We start from the raw sequence: 20,502 nt of genomic DNA on the forward strand, positions 1-20,502 counted from the left end.
GAGGTGATTTCACAGGACTTCATAGCTGACCTCTTTTGGGCCAGAGAGTCTGTTGCAGGAAGAAAGCACCTGAGAGCCATCCTCAACTGCATGGTTTTTCTTCTTCAATTAATTAGTATGGAAAATATTTTACTAAATTCCTAGTTATGGAACTATGTTTGCTTTGTGATGATGTTTTAATATTTTTAAGTGTTTTGAATTTTTGAATTACATTATTCCTGGATTTATTATATACTTGTCTGAGAATATGATTCATTCAGTTTTTGCTTTTTGAAATGTCTTTAGATTATTTTATTGGCCAATTTATAAGCAATATTCTATTGACTCATTGCTTTGGTGATACAAAGTACTGTTTTAAATTCACATTATTGTTATTTCTATTCTGTATTATCAATGTTATGTAACAATTTTATTTTTATATTTGTTCCTTAAAATTTTTTAATGTTTATTTTTGAGAGAGAGAGAGAGAGAGAGAGAGCAGGGGAGGGGCATAAAGAGAGGGAGATACAGAATCGGAAGCAGGCTCCAGGATCCAAGCTGTCAGCACAGAGCCCGACGCAAGGCTCAAACCCACGGAGTGTGAGATCATGACCTGAGCCAAAGTCAGACACCCGACCAACTGAGCCATCCAGGCGCCCCAATATGTGTTCTTTAAATATTACTTCACTACTTTATATTTTGTATGCTCTACCATTATCTTTTCAAAAGCTATTTAGGCAATATATATTTAATTGGTTTTAATACCCTCCCTAAGTATTTTTATATTTTCTCAATCTTGATTTCACTTTTAAAATTTTCTCCTTAACCTTGAAGTAAATTTTCAAGTAAATATTTTTAGGGAGGTTAAGTTTAGAGGTATGTGTTCCATATCTTTGTATAATTAGAACTATCTTTCTCTTTGTACACAGTGGTTTGGTTGTGTATTGCATAATCTTTCTTCGCAAAGTTTGATGAATGCTCCATAGTTATCATCCATGTTGACTTTCCCCAATGTTTTGGGGAAATGTTTTAGACCATGTTTTTTTGTTTGCTTTTGTGTTTTAGCTTTCTAAATGCTTTAAGATTGTGTTTTCATCCTTTAAACTTTTAAATGTCTTTGAATCATGTCTAGATGGTAGTCTTTTTTCAATAATTTTACCTGGTACCTGGTAAGCTTTTTAGATCTACACAAACACATCAATTAAAAACATTATTCTATTATTACTTCTCTGTGAATTTATTTCTGGTTTCTTAATGACGTCTATTATATGTCTCACTTTTTCCCTATAATTCTCTTTCTTCTAGATTTTAAGAATCTTCTTAAGTATGCCCTTCACTTCATTTTTTATTCGCCCAGTATGTATTGAATGCCAACCACTCGTCAATGTACTAGGCCTTGGGAATAAAAAGGGTAAAACAGCTGTGATCCCTCTCTTGTGGATCTTCACTGCAGTGAAGGGAAGTGTAGAGATGTGCAGAGAGAGTCCTACCTTTACATCATCAGAGATAGCATGTCCTTTTCATTGTCAAAGATACCATTTTGTGCAGGGACACAAAAGTAGAATTGGGTCTAATTATTTTATAGTGTTTTGCTTATTCAATTTTGCTGCCTCAGGACCCCAGCTGCATTTTGCTTTATGGAAATTCTTCCTGGGTTCCACTAGATCCTAAAGCATCACTATCTTTTCATTATTACTTTCTGAAAATTGGTTTTGGGCAAATCCACTATCTCTAGCTAGCTTTAAACTTTATACTTAAACTTTCTCCAAAATAATAAAACTTTCCTGTATTTTAGTTCCATCACCCAGTGTTCCTATATGGCTATTGTTTTGATATTTTTCATCTCAATAATACAGCTAAGAACTGTGATTTGACTGGGCATATCAATTCTTTATACCTGGGACACAATCTCAATATGAGAAGCTAGATCAGAGGGCAGATTTCTGAGATAAATGGGAAGTTTAAATATTTGCAGATATTTGCAGATCTATGACTATCCCTTCTGAGAGTTGGTTATAAAGCCTGTATATTATTTAGGCTTTTCGTTTTCTTTTCTATTTCTCCTAGTCACCTTTAAAAATACCAATATTTATTGACTAGGAAGCATCTAGCAGGGAACATAAAATGAAACTGATAAGTTTGGATGCTTTCTTAAAGCTAATTTTGTTTTAAAAATAAAATATTTGGTCAAAAAGTGTTTTGTAAGTATATATTACACGTACGTTCTTTCATGAAATATCGTTGAATTTTGCCAATTCTTGTCATTTCAGTGCATAAGTGAGAACTGATCATATGCATGTATTTCTAACAATTGTCAACAAATGGAGGAACAAAAAACTTTCTCTTTGAAAACAAGCAAGCAAGTGAACAGAAATGCAAGCCAGTAACCCACAAACAAGTATATCCACAGCTCTAGCTTCCTAATGGAATGGAAATAAATTAGAATTTTGTTGATTGTGGTAGGCTTTTTTTTTTTTTTTTTTTTTTTTTTGTCTACCTATGTTTGGATAAGTCTATCATTTTGGGTATGTATTCATGTACATATGACTATTCCCTCAGTATTGAAAAGAATTGAAAATCAGCTGTGGAGGGAGATAGAACAACAATAATGGACTCAGACCACAAAAGTTTTAAGCTGTGGATTATTGTACATCTTTGTCCTTGTTCCAGCATTTCATTACATTTGTATTTCTCTGGGAGACAGCATACAATTTTATAATTAAGAGGGACAAGATAGAATTCTTTGTGTTTTCTGCTGTGGTTTCTCAGTTGTGGTTTTAATTGTCAGACAAGTAGAAGAAAAGGGGTTCTTGAATTTAATTCTAAAGGATTGAAAAGGCAGTGGGCAATACATGGATGCAGAAAGATTGCGATTAGAGATGCTTCTCACCAAGCGGAGAACTAGTCAGCCCTCACACACCTTTCCAACCAGTGAATAAAACCCAATGGTAAACGATATCCAAGAAGCAGCATTTCTTTCCTTATTTCCTATGTGGTTAATTATTTTGTTTTCCCATATAATAGTCATGATTTGTATGTATAGCATCTGTCTGTATCAGTGGAAAGAGCTTAGTATTGGGAATGAAAAAACCTGAGCTTAAACGTGTTCTGTGATTAATTAAATATATAATTTTGTGCGGGTCACTTGTAAATTGCCTGGGCCTTAGTTTCTTCTTCTGTAAAGTGAGTATGTTATACCACATACTTTTTTTTTTTTTTTTTTGAGAGAAAGAGAGACAGACACAGAGCACAAGTGACTGAGGGGTAGAGAGAGAGGGAGAGAGAGAGAGAATCCCATGAGGGGCAGAGAGAGGGAGAGCCTGAGAGGGGCAGAGGGAGCAGAGCCTGAAGTGGGGCTCGTGCTTACCTTATGCAAGGGCTTGAGCTCACATGACACAGGGCTCAAACTCATGAACCATGAGATCATGACCTGAGCTGAAGTTGGATGCTTAACTGACTGAGCCACCCAGGTGCCCCTATACCACATACTTTTTAAGTTCTTCTCCATTTCATCTCTAAGTCATCTGGTATCTAATCTACATGCAAATTTCTCCAAGTCCTACGATAAGTTTTTAGAACTTTTGAAGAAATACGAATTCAATAGAAATTCATACAGTGCATTTAATTTGTTGTTTCTTTGGACTTTGAACAGTTCTCCTTTTATCTTCTACATATGATCTTGTCATTCCCACCCTCTGTCTTCAATATCCTACTGTCTTCCTCTGGAATCTGTATTATGATTTCCTATTGTTTATGTTTATCACCCTTTATAATTTATCCCACACCACTCAAATCATTCTCTTATTCAGATTTTCTTACTGCTCACATATTTGATAGTATGAGTCTACATAAAAATAATGAATGAAAGTACAGTTCTTGATAGTGTCAAAGAAGCCACCCTGTGAGACTAGGCTATTATTCAGCAGTGTTGGGAGTTTTCTCTTCTAATTTTGGGTAAGGTATGATTTTTATGTGGCCTATATTTCTGGAATTGGGCAGTTTGTTCCAGATGGAGCTTTTATGGCTGTGGTTTGCGAGGATATATTGCTGTGCTTGCAGATCATTCATTCACTGATAAACTGACTTGACTTTCCCCTGTATTTAACTCAGTTTTTCATTGTGATATAGCGAGAAAATGCTGGATTTGTAGTAAGAAGACTTAAGTTTAAGTACTGGCTCTGCCACTTACCTTATGTGTGACCTTGACCAACTCCTTTAACCTCTCTGAGCCTTAGTTGCCTTATCTGCAAATGAAAAAAAAATATCCCACAATACCTACTTCACAGAGTTGTTGCGAAAGATAAATTAGACAACATGTGAAAACCCTACATGACTTACAAAGCACCATCCAAATGTATAGGATTATTATTTATATGTTTAAACATATTAAGGAGATACATAGCCTCCTTCAGTGAAAAATTTCTGTCTTCTACCTCAAAATCATATTTTTATGTTTTTTAACTAAGAAAAAAAGACATGATTGTGTTTCATTTCTAAAGCAATAATATTGGAAATGAAGAGAAAAAAGAGAATTCATTTTTCTTTGAATTCTTTCTAGCCATATATTTTGCTCATTTTCTCTGTTATCCCCATTTCTTCCTTATTATGGTATCTTGTATTTTTGGAGATATTCAATAACATCTTACTAATTTTTTTTATACTGATTTAGTTCCTGGCTTCAGGGCTAGTTTTATGCAGTTGAACAAACCTCTATATTCTTGCATTCTTTTCTAACATTTTTTTGCTGTAAACATTTCATTTATCAGTTCATTTATCAATCATACAACCAGTATTTATGACATACCTGTTATGTAAAAGTCATTCTTCTCTTATTAACTTGTAATTTTTAAGTGTGTAGTATCTGTTTTGGATTTCATTTATTTGGATAATAAACAATTTCAGTCACCTGTATGCAAAGTACCATGGTTATGTAGAAAATGGCTCCTATTCTCAAGAAATCATCATATTATTCTGGGAGATGACATAGAAGCGATCTCAACAACAAAATTGTGGGTATAGAGAGGAGAAATAAAGTATTACAGAGAGGGGATCATGTATGAGTTGTCTCAAATGAATGAAGACTTTAGTGTGAAATGTGCTTTCAGTGATGCAAAATTCTGATTTTTAGTTAGAGATATTTAGGAATAGTATTATGACACTACTTTAGAAGATTTGTCTATTGCTGTGGAACAAATTTCAATAGGTAGCAGAAGTCCATATTCTGTTGATTAGAAATGAATCACCAATGGAGTGCCTGGGTGGCTCAGTTGATTATATTCATCTTCGGCTTAGGTCATGATCTCATGGTTTGTGGGTTGGAGCCCAGTGTCAGGCTCTGTGCTGACAGCTCAGAGCCTGGAACCTCCTTCAGATTCTGTGTGTGTGTCTCTCTCTCTACCCCTCCCACTTTCACTCTGTCTCTCTCTCTCTCTCAAAAATAAATAAACATTAAAAAAAATAAAAAAAAAAGAATCACCAAGTCCAACCTACATACAAAGGGAGGGGAATCAGGCTGTATGTTTTGAAGACAGAAGTATTAAAGAGTTTGCAGACATGCTTTTAAAAAAAAAAATGTTTATTTTGAGAGAGAGAGAGAGCACTCATGCATCCACATACAAGCAGGGGAGGGGCAGAGAGAATGCCAAGCAGGCTCTGCACTGTCAGAAAGAGTGGATGCAGGGCTCCATCCCATGAATCGTGAGATCATGACCTGAGCCAAAATCAAGAATAGGGTCCCATCATCTATATTATATCCAGGTATAGATGAGGCTCCTCTGGTGTCTTTCCTTAAGTATATTTCCTCAAATATAGTTGTTCTTGACCTATGAAGACCTATGAACCAAAGAGACATGTTATTTGCTCCACAAATGGTGAACCCACAATGATGGGGCAGGCATAGAATAAGTGCCATAAATACTCCCATTCAAAAAGGGCAAAAACAGGAGGCTTACAAGGAGCCACAGATCCATGGAAATTCCATATTATAGCAGAGCACTAGTTGGTAGTTCCTTGACTTGGGAATCAAGGCCTGGGAGTAATTCTCTATACTTCTTGGTCTGCACCCTGTTTTCTTGGTTTTACCTTCTGAATCAGCTTCCTTTTTTCATGAAAAGTAGCCTATAGTTGTTGTTGAGTAATCTTATAAGCCTGCTTCCTGCAAGAAATTTGAGAACCCAGAGGTCTTTTTTTATTTTGTACTATGTTGTTCCTTTCAGTCCATACTGGTGGTATTTCTGCCATATAATTCTTTTTAAAACTTGTGGGTCTCCTGTGATTCTTATTGAGGGTTCATTCTATCGACAAAAGCCACACCTATGAATATTTTTGAGATACACCCTTTTCTACTTAGGCTTCTGCTGAGACTGCTGAGAGAACAGACTTCAAGCTTCTTACAAGCCTTGTGTTTTAGCTAAAAGGTTCTCTAAAGCACCTCCCTACATCTTTTTGAGGTTTAGTCAAAGGATTTTATAGCCACTCCCTCACCTTCATCTTTTTCAGTTTTTATTGTAATGCCCCGGGTTTGATTTCCTATGTAGGGACATTTCTTTAACTTTAGTACTGTTTGCCATCTGGAAAGGCTGGGAATTTTCAAAACCAGCAAGTCCTGGTTCCTGTATGTTTAATAGTCCTTTTCTGAACTTCTGTCTCTTCTCTCACATTTGATTATAATCAGTCAGAAAAAAAAAAGTGGCACCTTCAAAACTGTTTCTGGAGATCACCTTAGCTAGATAATCCAGTTCATTGGCACATTTTCTTTTTGTTTAAATGGACTCATACAATATTTGGGGTTTTTTTTTTCAATTTTTAAAAAATTTTTAATAATTTTTTTAAGTTTATTTATTTTGAGAGAGAGGGAGAGACAGAATCCCAAGCAGGCCCCACACAGTCAGTGCAGAGCCCAATACGCAGTTCAGAATCTCAACTCTGAGGTCATGACCTGAGCCAGATCAAGAGTCAGATGCTTAACTGACTGAGCCACCCACATCCCCTGTACATTTTCTACTTTCCATGTAACTGCATGTAACAGTGTCTGTTAAGCTTTCTGCCACTATGACATAACATGGATTTCCTGTCCTCTAGTTTCCTATAACATTTTTTTTTTTACTTTCTTTTAAGCCCTCACCAGTAGCCTCTTCAAAGGCCATCAAGATTCTGCTAATACTGTCCTCAAAGTCCTTTCAGCTTCTCCCACTTCTTGGTTCCAAAACCTCTCCCACATTTTAGGTTTTTATTACAGTATCATATCATTTCTAGTACTAAAATCATTAGTTATCTATTGCTGTGTAACAAACTGTCCAATATGTACTAGCTTATGACAAAAATAAGTATTTATTATTTTCAAATTTCTGTGGGCCAGGGACTCAGGAGTGGCTTGGCTCAGGGTCTCTCAGGAGGTTGCAGTCCAGATTTTGACCAGTGCTACATTCATGTGAAGGCTTCTTGACAGGCTGGAGAATCTGTTTCCAAGTGGCTCACTCATGGTGCTTGTGACTTGATGCTGGATGCTTTGTTGGAAGCTTTCATTCCTTGCAATGTGAGCCTGTTCATCAACTACATGTGTTCTCATGACATGATGTCCAATTTCATCCAGGGTGGGCAATCTAGGAAAGCAAGGTAGAAGTGACAATGCCTTTTATGACTCAGGATCAGAAGTCACAAGCCATCATTTCTGCCACATTCTGTTCATTACAAGCAAGTCACTCTGTCCAATACACAAAGGGAAAGGAATTTGGCTCCACCTTTTGAAGGGAAGAGTGTCAAAGAATTTGCAGACATAAAAACCACTGTAATCTGAATCCTGTTCTTGACCACTAACTCTTCCAAAAAGATCCCCAAGGGAATATGCACACGCATGTGCATGCACACGCACACTCATTAAAATGAAAGCAAAGACGGAGTTTGACCCCAAACCTCAGTATATAACCCCTGGTCTGTGGAGAAATTTTTTTTAAGTTTATTTCTTTATTCCAAGAGAGAGAGGGAGAGAGAAAAGCCTAGTAAGGCTCCACACTGACAGTGCGTAGCCCTATGTGTGGCTTGAACTCATGAGCCTGTAAGATCATGACCTGATCTGAGATCAAGAGTTGGACACTTAATCAGTAGAGCCACCCAGGTGCCCTTGTGGAAGAATTTTTAACTGAAGCTAGATAGGTCCGAATGATAATACAAAAGCAGGCCAAAGAGCACTTAGGTATGCTTCCACTCCAAAGCTAACCACTCCAGTGAGAGAAAGTGGAAGGAGAATGTATGAGAGAAGAGAAAAGGAAGTGTGGAGAGCAGACAGACATATTTCCTTTAGTGCCTAGAGTTTCTTGCCTCAGGGTTTTCCAAATAGCGTAGTAGCTCCAGGGCCGCATCTGTGTTGGAGGAAAGAAAAATAGGGAAAAAGAGAAAGAGAGATGATGGGGAGGTTTCTTAGGGCAGCTGTAGTATTCTTATAATTCCAGGCCTGTGAAAGAAAAGAAAGGAGGAATGACCCAACATGTATATCGTATGATATTTAATTAGCAAAGTGGCTCTACCCAGTAGTATAGTGACCAGTATAATGGCCTTAAAACTGATCAGGTCATAGCAGCAGCCATCACTTTTTCACAGTGCAACAAGTTGGTTGGGGCGGAGGGAGGGGGGTTAAGATGAACATTTCCCCATTTTTTTGGTTTGTATCCTGTTAATCTTGTTGACCTAATCCTACTAGTGGTCAGTCTAGAGCGTGGTCATGGCTTTCATAGGGGAAAGATAAGCAGTGCATTTAGGTAAGTCCCATTTCATTCCTTTTGTGGGTCTCCTTTCTCAATCTTTCCTACAACAACAGTATAAGAGCCAATATAAGGGGGGGGGGGTCTGGGCCCCAGGTTCCTTTAATGTTGTCCCTAGAAGTTTCTGAGATGGATGAAGCCTGGAGATGAAGGCTACCATGTACCCCAGGCTGAGATTTCATTCCTCTGTGAAATCTTTCATTCATTCCTGTCATCTCAAAAATGGTCCACTGTATTGTCTAGTGAAACAGCATTATTAAAATAAGCACCATGTAAAAGCATAGCCCCAAATACAGTTATATAATATAAAAAGGCTCCAAACTTATTGCCACCACAATAAATTAAAAAATTCCCTTCTCATGATCAACTACTAATTATTCTGTTGCAAGGGCACATTTTGAGAGGCATTTGCCCTAATCTAGAGAAGAAGCCCTAACTCCAGATCCCCACTAGCCAGTGGCAATGGCCCAGACAAGCCTCAGGTGGCATATTTGAGATCCTAAGATACAATAGGTCACAGGTTAACTGGCAAGTATAAACAGCAGCTGTCCTGCTGCATCACAGGGAATATCAACTTCCCAGTTAGAGTCAAGGGGGAGCCCTGCTGCCCACACCCCTCCTTAATCGAGCCAATCCTGCACTTTAGGGTCTGTCATTTGCAGCATTCCATTTCCACATACCTATTTCCATATTAATCATGACACCTGGTTGCAATTCAGAAACCCACATCTCTAGATGAGAAAAGGGAAAGAAAACAGAATTGTCAATTAATTGTATCTCAGTTCCAATTCAGCGATTGGAATCCTAATCTTGCTATTAAGATCTCAGTCTCATGTCCAGTAAATTTTCTATCTTTGCCTTCTGAGTAGGGTCAGTGAATGACACACAAAAGGATGTGGCCTCCTCCTCCTCCATCTTTTTCCTCCCCATCTCATGTGCTTATGCACCTCATGGCATAAATGGGGTTGGAGTGGGGAGAGAGAGGAGTACACTCAGGTGATTGCCTATACCTTAAAGATAAGGAGGTGAACTCCTTTCTGTTGGCTAATTTTGCTTCTCCCTCAGATACTGGTGACATGAGAGATGCTCATATCTGCAGATATCTCCACCTGGGTGCAGTAGGAAGCAGTCTCCCCGTCATCCAGTTGGTCTTAGTATAGGTGATATACACTCTCAGCTGTGTTTCCCTGATGTAGCTTCAGGCCAGGGGAATCCCCAGAGGAAGATGCTCCCATCTCACTTCAGCCTCACTTCAAGAAAGTGTACCAAATGCCCCATCATGTGTGTGGTTTCTGACTAGGTGGGTGGCTGTCCTAGTCAGAATGATATTTCTCTTAACCCATCTCCAAATCCTCAGCACCAAGGAGCCTGGAAACCTTCTGTTTCTCCTTTTTGGAGCTGCAGAGTACCCTGCAAGCTTTGCATCAGCTCTGTTATGAGCCAGCTCTCAGAAACTCCAGGCAGAAAACAGGCCGTTTCCCCATGACCTAGAGTGATCATCACCCTGATTGATGGCTCTTCTGGGACTTTCAGCTTTTCCCAGGATGAAAGAGAGAGGCAGATGGAACATCACTGTTTCCACACCCTGCTTCACCATTGGGAAAATGGTAAAATGGAGAAAAGACCAACTATGTAACTATAATTCCTTCCCCAACTCTCTTTTTCCCCCTCTCCCATTTTTAGATTTCTTTATACAGATGAAAAAGGAGGACAATTATCCAATAGTTTCTGCTAGAAGACCTCAATATAGCAAATCATATGCTGGGTAGTCTAGCACCAACAGGTTAATGAACTTGAAAGGTAAAAGAGGTGTATTTTGTTCTTAGCAATGAGGTGTTATCAGAGTATTTTGTACCAGCATCATCCTGTTGCCTTAATATGAATGATTTCTATGACCCATCTAAATTCCTGTGAATGACACTGAAGACCTTCCATAATCTTAGCACTATCTACCACATCTGTACTGGTCCTGCAACAGTCTCCTCTTTAAATCATAAGAAGCATCTGTTTGCTTCCCACACATACTGTTTTTTTTTATTTTATTTATTTATTTTGAGAGAGACAGAGACAGCATGAGTGGGGGAGGGGCAGAGAGAGAGAGGGAGACAGAGAATCCCAAGCAGACTTCACACTGCCAGTGCAGAGCCTGGCAAAGGGCTTGGGCTCACAAAACCATGAGATCATGACCTGAGCCAAAACCAAGAGTCGGATACTTAACCGACTGAGCCACTCAGGCTCCCCACACATCATGCTATTTTTATGCACTTGCATCTTTTCAGTGCTTTGCTTTTTTCTAAGACCTCTCTTCCTTCCTCTTCTCCTTTTCTCTCCATCAGCATGACCATTGTTGTTGCCTGTGTTATCCTTATATTCCAGGATGAACGGACTACTTCTTCCTCATATCTTCATTAAGCTCTGGACTCCACATTGAATGGAACCTAGATGGAGGTCTCCTTGAGGGCAGAGGGCATGTCTCACTCGCCTTTATATGCCCAGTGCCAAGCACAGTGCCTGGCACAAAATAAGTGTGGAATACATAATGAACTGAATTGAGGTTCTGAAGGAAACTTACCATATCCAATTTGTTCATTGCTCTTGCGAGGACCCCTCTGTCTACTCTTCTTTTTTTTTTTTTTTTTTTCTTGCAAGATTCATTTTGGGAGCAGGTCATTTAAAACCACTTACATCATGTTCTGTCTGTATGCTCTGATTGCATACCTTTCACAGTAATATTTTATAGACAGTAATTATCCTGTCACTCTTATGATATAGGTTAGTATCACTGTATTGATTGAATAGCTTATTTATTGAACTGCTGTTTGTCTCAAAGACTCTCTTTCTTTCAGAAAAATTCAGCTTTAAAAGATAAAGGAGCTATGAGCAAAGTCAAGAAAAAAAAGAGATAGTTGGCTGCTAAATTTCTGACACTGTAATAAGCCAACTTTGATAGCATTGATTTCATAACTAACCCAAGATAGATCTTAAAATGAGCCAATCTATAGTTTCTTTAAAATAAATAATTCAACCAACAAAGGCACATGAAATGAATGATAAGCAAAGATGATCAATGCTATCATATTCATTCTGTGTTTTGAGTCCAGGAGAACAATCCTGGAATATTTCCTCTTCATAGAGCATTTAAACCAACTTATGTATTACAACTATTACACGAGAGGCAGTTGCATAGTGGTTTGTGGTACTATGTGCTAGGTGCTGTACCTAGGAAATATTTCATTGCCTCATTTAGATCTCACTACCCTCTTGTATTAGGGTTCTTCAGAGAAGCAGAACCAATAAGAAAGATATATATATATATATATATATATATATATATATATATATGAGGTGCATCATAAGGGATTAACTCACATGAGTATGAAGGCAGGCAAGTCCCAGTATCTGCAGAGGTGGCAAACTGAAGACCCAGGAGATCTGATGTTTCAGTGTGAATCTGAAGGCAGGAAAGAAGCTGATGTCCCAATTCAAAGGCAGGGAGGGAGGCAGAAGGAATTCTTTCTCACTTAGGAGAGAGTCAATTTTTTTATTCTATTTGGGCTTTCAACTGGTGGGACAAAGCCCATTCACGTTAGGGAGGGCAATCCGCTTTACTCAGTTTACTGATTAAAATGTTAATCTCATCTAAAAACAACCTCATAGACGTACCCACAATAATGTTTCACCAAATATCTGAGCATCTGTGGCCCAGTCAAGTTGGCATATAAAACTAATCATCACACCTTTGTAGTAGGTTCCATGACCATCCTGCTTTTTAGATGAGGCAAAAGAGAGAGGTGATGTAACTTTCTTGTCATGTACAATGGATAAATGGTATAGACTCTGTTCTAACCCAGGTCTGACTACCCAAAGCATGGTTCTTAAAAAAGAGAACAGGACTTAGAATTTAGACAGACCTTGATTTTTTAATGAGAATTAAACTTTTTAAAAAAAGGAATACAAAAGCACATATTACTGTGCTTGGCATATAAATTCATCATATATGACTAACATTATTAGTATTAGCATTAGTATTATTTATCTTAGAGAGAGAGAAAGCAGAGGGAGGGAGGGAGGGAGAGAGAGAGAGAGAGAGAGAGAGAGAGAGAGAGAGAGAGAGAATCTTAAGTAGGCTCCACATTAGCATCAAGGCCAACATGGGGCTCAATCCCACGAACCTGGAATCATGATCTGAGCTGAAATCAAGAGGTAGATACTCAACTGACTGAGCCACCAAGGGGCCTCTATTATTAAAAGAATTATTATTACAAACAAACCTTGGTCCTCAGAATACTAAGTAGTGAGAATGCAGAATGTACTTTAAATGAAGATATATTTGACCAAATATTATTCTCTGTTCTTTTCTTTGGTTTTGCGATATAAAGATAAAAAATTGTAAATCACTAGATAGTTAATTTCTCCAACATATCCTCTTGCAAAAATGATATTACCTTTGGCAGAGATATACTTTATTCCTGCTGATGCTGTTAGAAAATGGCAAGGTCAACCAAAATGAGAAATTGACAGCATCTCTGTCTTTCCAGTTTTTAATAAGTATTATCAAAAGAAATAATAATCAGATTTGAACTTGTTTGTCCTTGATGTGCCTTTTTTAAAAGGCCTCCTGGAAAATCTAATGTAAGATCAAAAGCAGCTGGGAAAGAGTAGAAATCACTTGAACATACTTCCTTTCTTTATTCTATGGGATAAAAATAAAATACTCACTTTCAATGACTCAGGCACTGGGGGATTTGCCTGTTTCTTTCCCTAGGGTGTGGGGAATGTTGGTAAAGGGAGCTCTAAGGAAGTAATAAACCAGATTTTCCAAAATGTAAATAAATATTACCCTTCTAGGGAATAAATGGTTTTTAACGACTTTGTCCCCCAGACTCCTCGTCTCATTTCTAGGGCAAAACCCAGGCAAAACTGTGAAATTAGTTATATTTTTTTCCTTCTTTTTCTTCTGCCACGAAACCTCCCATCCTTCATCCAAAATCCTTGTGTTCTTTCATCTCCACATTTTGTGTTCTCAGCAGAGGATGTGATAAACTCACAGCCATTAAGATACAATGACTTCTAAGAATTATTGTGCTCTTTTTACCAATCCCCTTTAGAATTTAACCAGCTTTATAACTTAAAAAGCTTTAATTATAGGCATCAATGAGATTGAGGGGGCATTTACTACAATCAGAGGGACCTCTCTGGAGTTGCTGAAATCACAACATATAGAGAACAGGCTCTCTCTGCTTTCCTAGACATTAAGTGCAGCCTTGCTGTTTTCTTACCTTGTCTCTAATGTGGGCCCTAATTCCAGCTATGTCATCACAGTGCTAATCTCCCTTACCTGATTCCTACCAGTGCTCTCCTCATTCTGTCTCTGTACAGTGTGTCAGTGCTGTTGTCTCCATTCAGAATGCCTTCTTCTCCCCTCTCGGGCAACCCAGGCCCCTTACTTCAAATGAGCCCAGCTTAGTCAAAATTCTCCATTGAAGGTATTAAAGTTTAACTGAGGAAATAAACCATCTTCTAAAAAAGCAACTATGAAAAGGTACAAGGTAATATACAACCAGTAGCCATGCTAGTGATAGATTCATAAGTAAACATCATCCTGACTCCCAAGGAACTTATCTTCTTCTGAGGGACATAGATAAACAGAAAAGCAACACACAGGTAGGAAGATACAGTAGCACAACAGAAACGGGGCATTATGGGAGCAGAAAGGAGGTACCCATCTGCTAGAGTGCATTGTTGTCACCTGGGTAGCCCTGAGAAACTGCATTATCTAAGGAGTTGTGCCAAACAATTGCCATATGATTTAGTGTCTCTGACTTTGCCAAGTAATACTATATCACAGGGGGAAAAAAGAGAAACATTTGAGTGTAGTAGGACTAATGAACACACACATCAGAAGGAATGTTTCCAGCAAAGAGCAATAGTCAGACGATGAGCACCATTAGATTTTGGTAGCTCTTCCTCCCATTGTCTCACACTGAAGGAAGGGGCTGCTGAGTCGCTTCCCTGATCACACGCATCCAGCTTCCTTCCTCCTGCTGTGGAAAGATGCTCACTGCAAATTCTCTCACACTAGTGAGCCAGATCCTCCCAACCATAAAACAAGCTGTGTTGGGCACATGTTTGCCTGTAGTAACAACCATGTGAAGGGTGTTTAAACTCCTAAGGCAATGAGAGATTATAGAGAACAGTGATTAAGAACCAGCCTGCTTAGGTTGAGTCCAGGCTTCACCACTTACTAATGGTTTGATCGTGGGAAAGAGGCTTAAACTCTTGATGCCTCTGTTTCCTAGTCTATACAATGGGAAGAAGAATAATAGCACTACCTCATGGGACTGATACGAGAATTAAACAAGACCGTAAAGTTCTTCACATTGTACGTGAAATGTTTAATGTTTCCTAGGGCTGCTTTAACAAATCAGCACAAACTGCCTGGCTTAAAACACAGAGATTTATTCTATCACAGTTCTGGAAGCTAGAAGTCAGAAATTAATGTGTCAGCAGGGCTGTGCTCCCTCTGAAGGCTTTAGGGAAAAATTGTTCATTGCCTCTTGTCATCTGATGGTTGCTGGCAATCCTTGGTGTGGCTTGGCTTGTGGACACGTCATTTCAATCTCTGTCTCTGCCATATTCCATGTTGTTCTCCTTGTGTGTCTCTGTGTGTCTTCACACAGCCTTCTGATAAAGATACCAGCAATTGGACTTAGGGTTCACCTTAGTCCAGTATGACCTCATCTTAATTTAACTGATTACATCTGTGAAGACTATATTTCCAAATAAAGTTACGTTCACAGGTTCCAGGTAGACTTGAATTTTGGGAGAACATTATTCAACCCAGAATACCTAGTAAGTATGCAATAAATGTTAGGTAAAACACATTCACCCATTTTACCACACACCCCCACAAACATAAAACATAAAACATGTACTCACACACACTGAGGGGATTCTGGGAAGATGGTGGTTTTAATATGACCTTACTCATACTCTTTATTCTCAACTTTAGTCTCTATTTCCGAACCAAGTAGTTGGGGGCTTTCCAGAAGGCTCTGAGGGGGCATGTACAATTGGTGCAGGAATATCTTCCCTCTGGTCAGTCCCAGGGGAAAATCGATACCAGGTTCCATAGTTTCCCTGGATCTGGAGAAGTTGAGGAGTAGCTAAAAAGACGGGCTGAATCCCCTCTATTCCAGAGAATGAGTAAGTGGGAGGAAATTGGGTACAAAGATGATGAATGGAGCCTCACAGCCTGCCTGCTATATACCCAAAAGAGCAGAGACCAATGTGCCTTCTTCTACTTTCAGACCTTTGGCCATGTAAGGTGCCATAGCAGCTGCATCTGAGCCCTAATAAGAAGGGAAAAGAAAATAAGGCACATCAGGCGCCAAGGTAGAGAGAAAAGGACTGAGTATGACTCTTGGAAAGAACTGCTATTGAAATATAGCTGTTGGAAAAGATAAAGGATAATGGGAATAAAACAATGAAAAGAACACTCAAAGATATACAAGGAGAGCACAAAACAGACTGTCTGGAACTAAAACATGGCTTATAAATGAAAACAGTCAGTAGATGAAGAAGAGATTTGCCCCAGTCAGGAGCTGTATATTGGTCTGAAAGATTAAATTTATCAAGACACAGAAAATATTTTCACAGAGATGGAAGTCATGATGGATAAGAGAACAGACTTTGGGGAAAGATTCATGAAAAAGCTAATATGAGAATTATAGGAATTCCAGCTAAAGCAAAAGAAACAGACATGAGAGAGCTGAAGGAAGCCCTGACTATAGTCTGGAAGTGCATATCTGTGACTACGCCCCACTAAAGAAAATGCATGAGAAAGGACACAAAGCAAGCAAAGGAACCCAGAGACTTCAACATAAGAGAAGATGAAAGAGAGTGTTTAGGAAAAAGGAGGCTTAACTATAGCTTATAAAGGAGTCTTATAGATACAATAGAGAGAACACTACGTGTAGCTTTTTGGCAATATAGTAGTCCCTCCTTATCTGTGACTTCATCTTCTGCAGTTTCAGTTACACCTGGCCAGCCATTGTCTGGAAGCAAATGATCCTCCTTCTGTCATCAGAAGGTCAGTGGTAGCCTAATGCATTGTCAAGATTCCTGCATCAAGTGTCTCACTTCATCTCATCATGTAGGCATTTCAGCCTCTCACATCATCACAAGAAGGGTGAGTACACTACAATAAGATATTTTGAAGAGAAAGAGAAAGAAACCACATCGTATAACTTTTATTATAGTATATTGTTATAATTGTTTTATTTTATTATTATTGTTACTCTCTTAATGTGCCTAATTTATAAATGAAACTTGTAGGTATGTGTGTATAAAAAATATTCTATATATAGAGTTTGTTACTATCTGTACCTTCAGGTGTCCACTGGAGGTCTTAGAACATATCCTCTGCAGATAACGGGAGACTACCGTGAATTTGAAAACCTAGTGGAAATAGATGTTTTTCTAGTAAAATACAAATGTTTAAAGTTGGCATATGAAGAACTGGAAAATTTGAATAGACCAGTCTATAACAGACATTGGAAATATGACTAAAGACCAACTGTTTAAAAAGACACTGGAATCAGAAAGCTTCTCAGCTGAATTTTGTCTAACTTTTAAAGAACAAATACTTCCAGTTTTTTAAAACTATTCCAGTCATAGAAAAGGATAGAAAGTACCCAAATTCATTTTATAGTCCCAATTTATTTTGAGAACTGCTTAACTTTGATACCCAAACCTAAAAAAAAATAGTAAAAGTAGAGATAGATAGATATATACATATAGATGGATGGGTAGATGGAAGGATGGTTAGACAGACAGATGGATAGATAGACTTTTTTAATGCTTTCTGAAAAACAATAAGATACTCATTACTCAGCTCGTTAGTTTTTATTTTTATTTTTAGTATAAATTAATATAAATGTCAGACTCCCGCTTTAAAAACCCTTCATTTGCTCTCCATGGTACTTAGTATATTTTATAAAAAGATCATAGAACATCTCTTTAATCTGGCAAGTCATTTGGTAGTTATAGGGATACAAAACTTTCCACCATGTATTATGTATTCAATTTATTATTTTTAAAAACACTTATGTGACATTTACCTTGAACCACACTGTACCAACTGCTTTACATTCATTAATGCATTCAGTTCTACAATCATCTCCTGATATTTGTACCATCATTGCTTCTGTTTTAAAGGCAAGGAAACTGAGATTTGAAGGGAATGAACAACTTGCATAGTTCTACAGAGGAGCAGGTCTCTTCAAGCCAACATCTTATTGTTTATGTGTCTAATCTCCTGGGCCAGACTGGAAGGTCCTTGGAAAGAAACTATTTTTTTTAAGTTAATTTTTTTTTTTTTTAAATTTACATCCAAATTAGTTAGCATATAGTGCAACAATGATTTCAGGAGTAGATTCCTTAGTGCCCCTTACCCATTTAGCCCATCCCCCCTCCCACAACCCCTTCTGTAACCCTCAGATTGTTCTCCATATTTATAAGTCGCTTCTGTTTTGTCCCCCTCCCTGTTTTTATATTATCTTTGTTTCCCTTCCCTTATGTTTATCTGTTTTGTCTCTTAAAGTCTTCATATGAGTGAAGTCATATGATTTTTGTCTTTCTCTGACTAATTTCACTTAGCATAATACCCTCCAGTTCCATCCACATAGTTGCAAATGGCAAGATTTCATTCTTTTTGATTGCCGAGTAATACTCCATTGTATCTATATACCACATCTTCTTTATCCATTCATCCATCAATGGCATTTGAGCTCTTTCCATACTTTCGCTATTGTTGATAGTGCTGCTATAAACATTGGGGTGCATGTGCCCCTTTGAAACAGCACACCTGCATCCCATGAATAAATGCCTAGTAGTGCAATTGCTGGGTCATAGGGTAGTTCTATTTTAGTTTTTTGAGGAACCTCCATACTGTTTTCCAGAGTGGCTGTACTGGGAAAGAGACTATCTTATTTTGTGTTCCACATGGCACCATCATAGTTCTTTGAACAAGGTACTAAGTAAGTATTTGTTGAAATTAATTGGCTGAGTGGCACTTTTTGTTTGTTTTAAGGTAGGGAAACTTGGGCATAGTTCAAGGTATCAAATATGGGCCAATGTAGGTATTGAAGATGCCACAGAGGGACGTATTAATGGATCATGATCAATTCATCAATAAGTTTATTGACTGTCTTTTTCCTGCTAGTAGAGAGAAAGATGAAATAGCACAAAGCTCATAGGAAAGTGTAAGCTTCTGAGAAAGATGGACAGTTTCTCCTCTGAGAGTACAGGGACAAATAGACAAGCAAAGATGAACCAGAATGAATATGTAAAGATAAACAGGAGAGGAGCTAAGGGCCTGTCCAATCTGTTATCGGAGCTCAAAGGAAACAATTAGGGAAATATTTTCTAGACTGTCAGACTTTGCAATTTAGTAAAAATAGCAGCTGAAAAATCCAGCTGCTAACGTGACTTTCATATACAGTTGAGGTCTGGGGGCAGGAATTGGTTTGAATAAGGCCCTTATTTTATTGGAACAACTTGGTTGTTCCATATTGGAGTTCATCGGTAGGTCACATGCTAATAAACTAGCCAGTTCCACAAACTTTAAATGATTGCTACTCTAGAAATTGAAAAAGAAGTAGATTTGGAAATGGTATGAAAACCAACAGTGAGAAATACCATGTGTCAGTTTTCAGATAAGCATGACTGTCCATTAGCTCCCCTGGTCATTTAGTGAAGCTGAGCTATTGCCCACAAAGCTTTCTGTGCAGGGTCTGTGGAAAAGAGAGCTGAGAGTTCTATGTGGTTGAGTAAGCTGAAGAGTAGAATGCCCATTGTCTGTATGCCCCAAGATCATCTGCAATGTCCAGTTTTCCACTTGACCACACAGGAAATGGGTTGGCTATAAGTTATTGTTTCAGTGTCAGCAGATAAAGTTATCATGGAGCATATTTCTTTTATGCTGGATAGAGGGTTTTTTTTAAGCCTTTGCATAGTGTGTTTCTTTGTTTTTTGTTTGTTTGTTTTCAGTGAATGCTGGAAGCTTGGAATTACAACTTCCATTTAACCTTTTCTTTTCTTTCCTTTTTAGAACATTTTCCTACTGCATTTCATGAGAGTCCTAATATCCTAATTGAGTCATGGTACAATGATTTTCATATATAAAATAAAATAGCACCCACAGCACCAAATTAAACTCTCTTTTTAAATGAAATCATTGGTTAAAAAAAGTAACCCTCCAAATAATTACAATGTATATTTTCTACATATGTAATAACTAACACGTTTTTAACAAATTATAGTTCATAGTGCCTATTTATACATGTTTTAATCAACTGTCATTTCAATTCTGTGAAGTAGGTGTTATTGTCTTTTCTATTTTAAAGATAAGAATTGGGTGTCAGAAAGAATAAGTGACTTGCCCATGATCACAGACCAGTAACTAGTGGAAATGGAATTCATGGCCATTTTTTTACACTCTAAATCCTTTCTTGTCTTCAGAGGAAGAGGTCCATATGGATTCACTCACTATTCATTTACTCAAACATTCAACAAATATTTATGAACACTGTTTGGCTCTTGAAATGCTTCTGTTAGGAAAAATGCTGGAAATGATGGGGTATAATGGGGTGGTCAGGGAAAGCTTCCTGAAAGAGGTGATGTCTAAGATGAGACAGAATAAATAAGTAGGAATTTATGGTGGGGAATGGGGAACAATGTTCTGAACTGAGGGAACAGCATGTAC

At 38.0% G+C, this 20,502-nt stretch overlaps 1 long non-coding RNA gene across 1 annotated transcript; it reads right to left on the reverse strand.

Annotated features, from left to right (window-relative positions):
* Positions 1-7,289: 7,289 nt before the first annotated feature.
* On the reverse strand, positions 7,290-14,306 carry LOC121027333 (uncharacterized). The gene is made up of 3 exons (XR_005788667.1): positions 14,074-14,306; positions 12,105-12,186; positions 7,290-7,580 (listed from the first exon to the last, which is right to left on the reverse strand). It is a non-coding gene; the product is annotated as an uncharacterized LOC121027333 (long non-coding RNA).
* Between the last annotated feature and the right edge of the window lie 6,196 nt (positions 14,307-20,502).

The sequence above is a fragment of the Herpailurus yagouaroundi genome, unplaced genomic scaffold, assembly GCF_014898765.1.
Source record: "Herpailurus yagouaroundi ecotype Mexico unplaced genomic scaffold, PumYag 77, whole genome shotgun sequence".
Classification (NCBI taxonomy): Eukaryota; Metazoa; Chordata; class Mammalia; order Carnivora; family Felidae; genus Herpailurus; species Herpailurus yagouaroundi.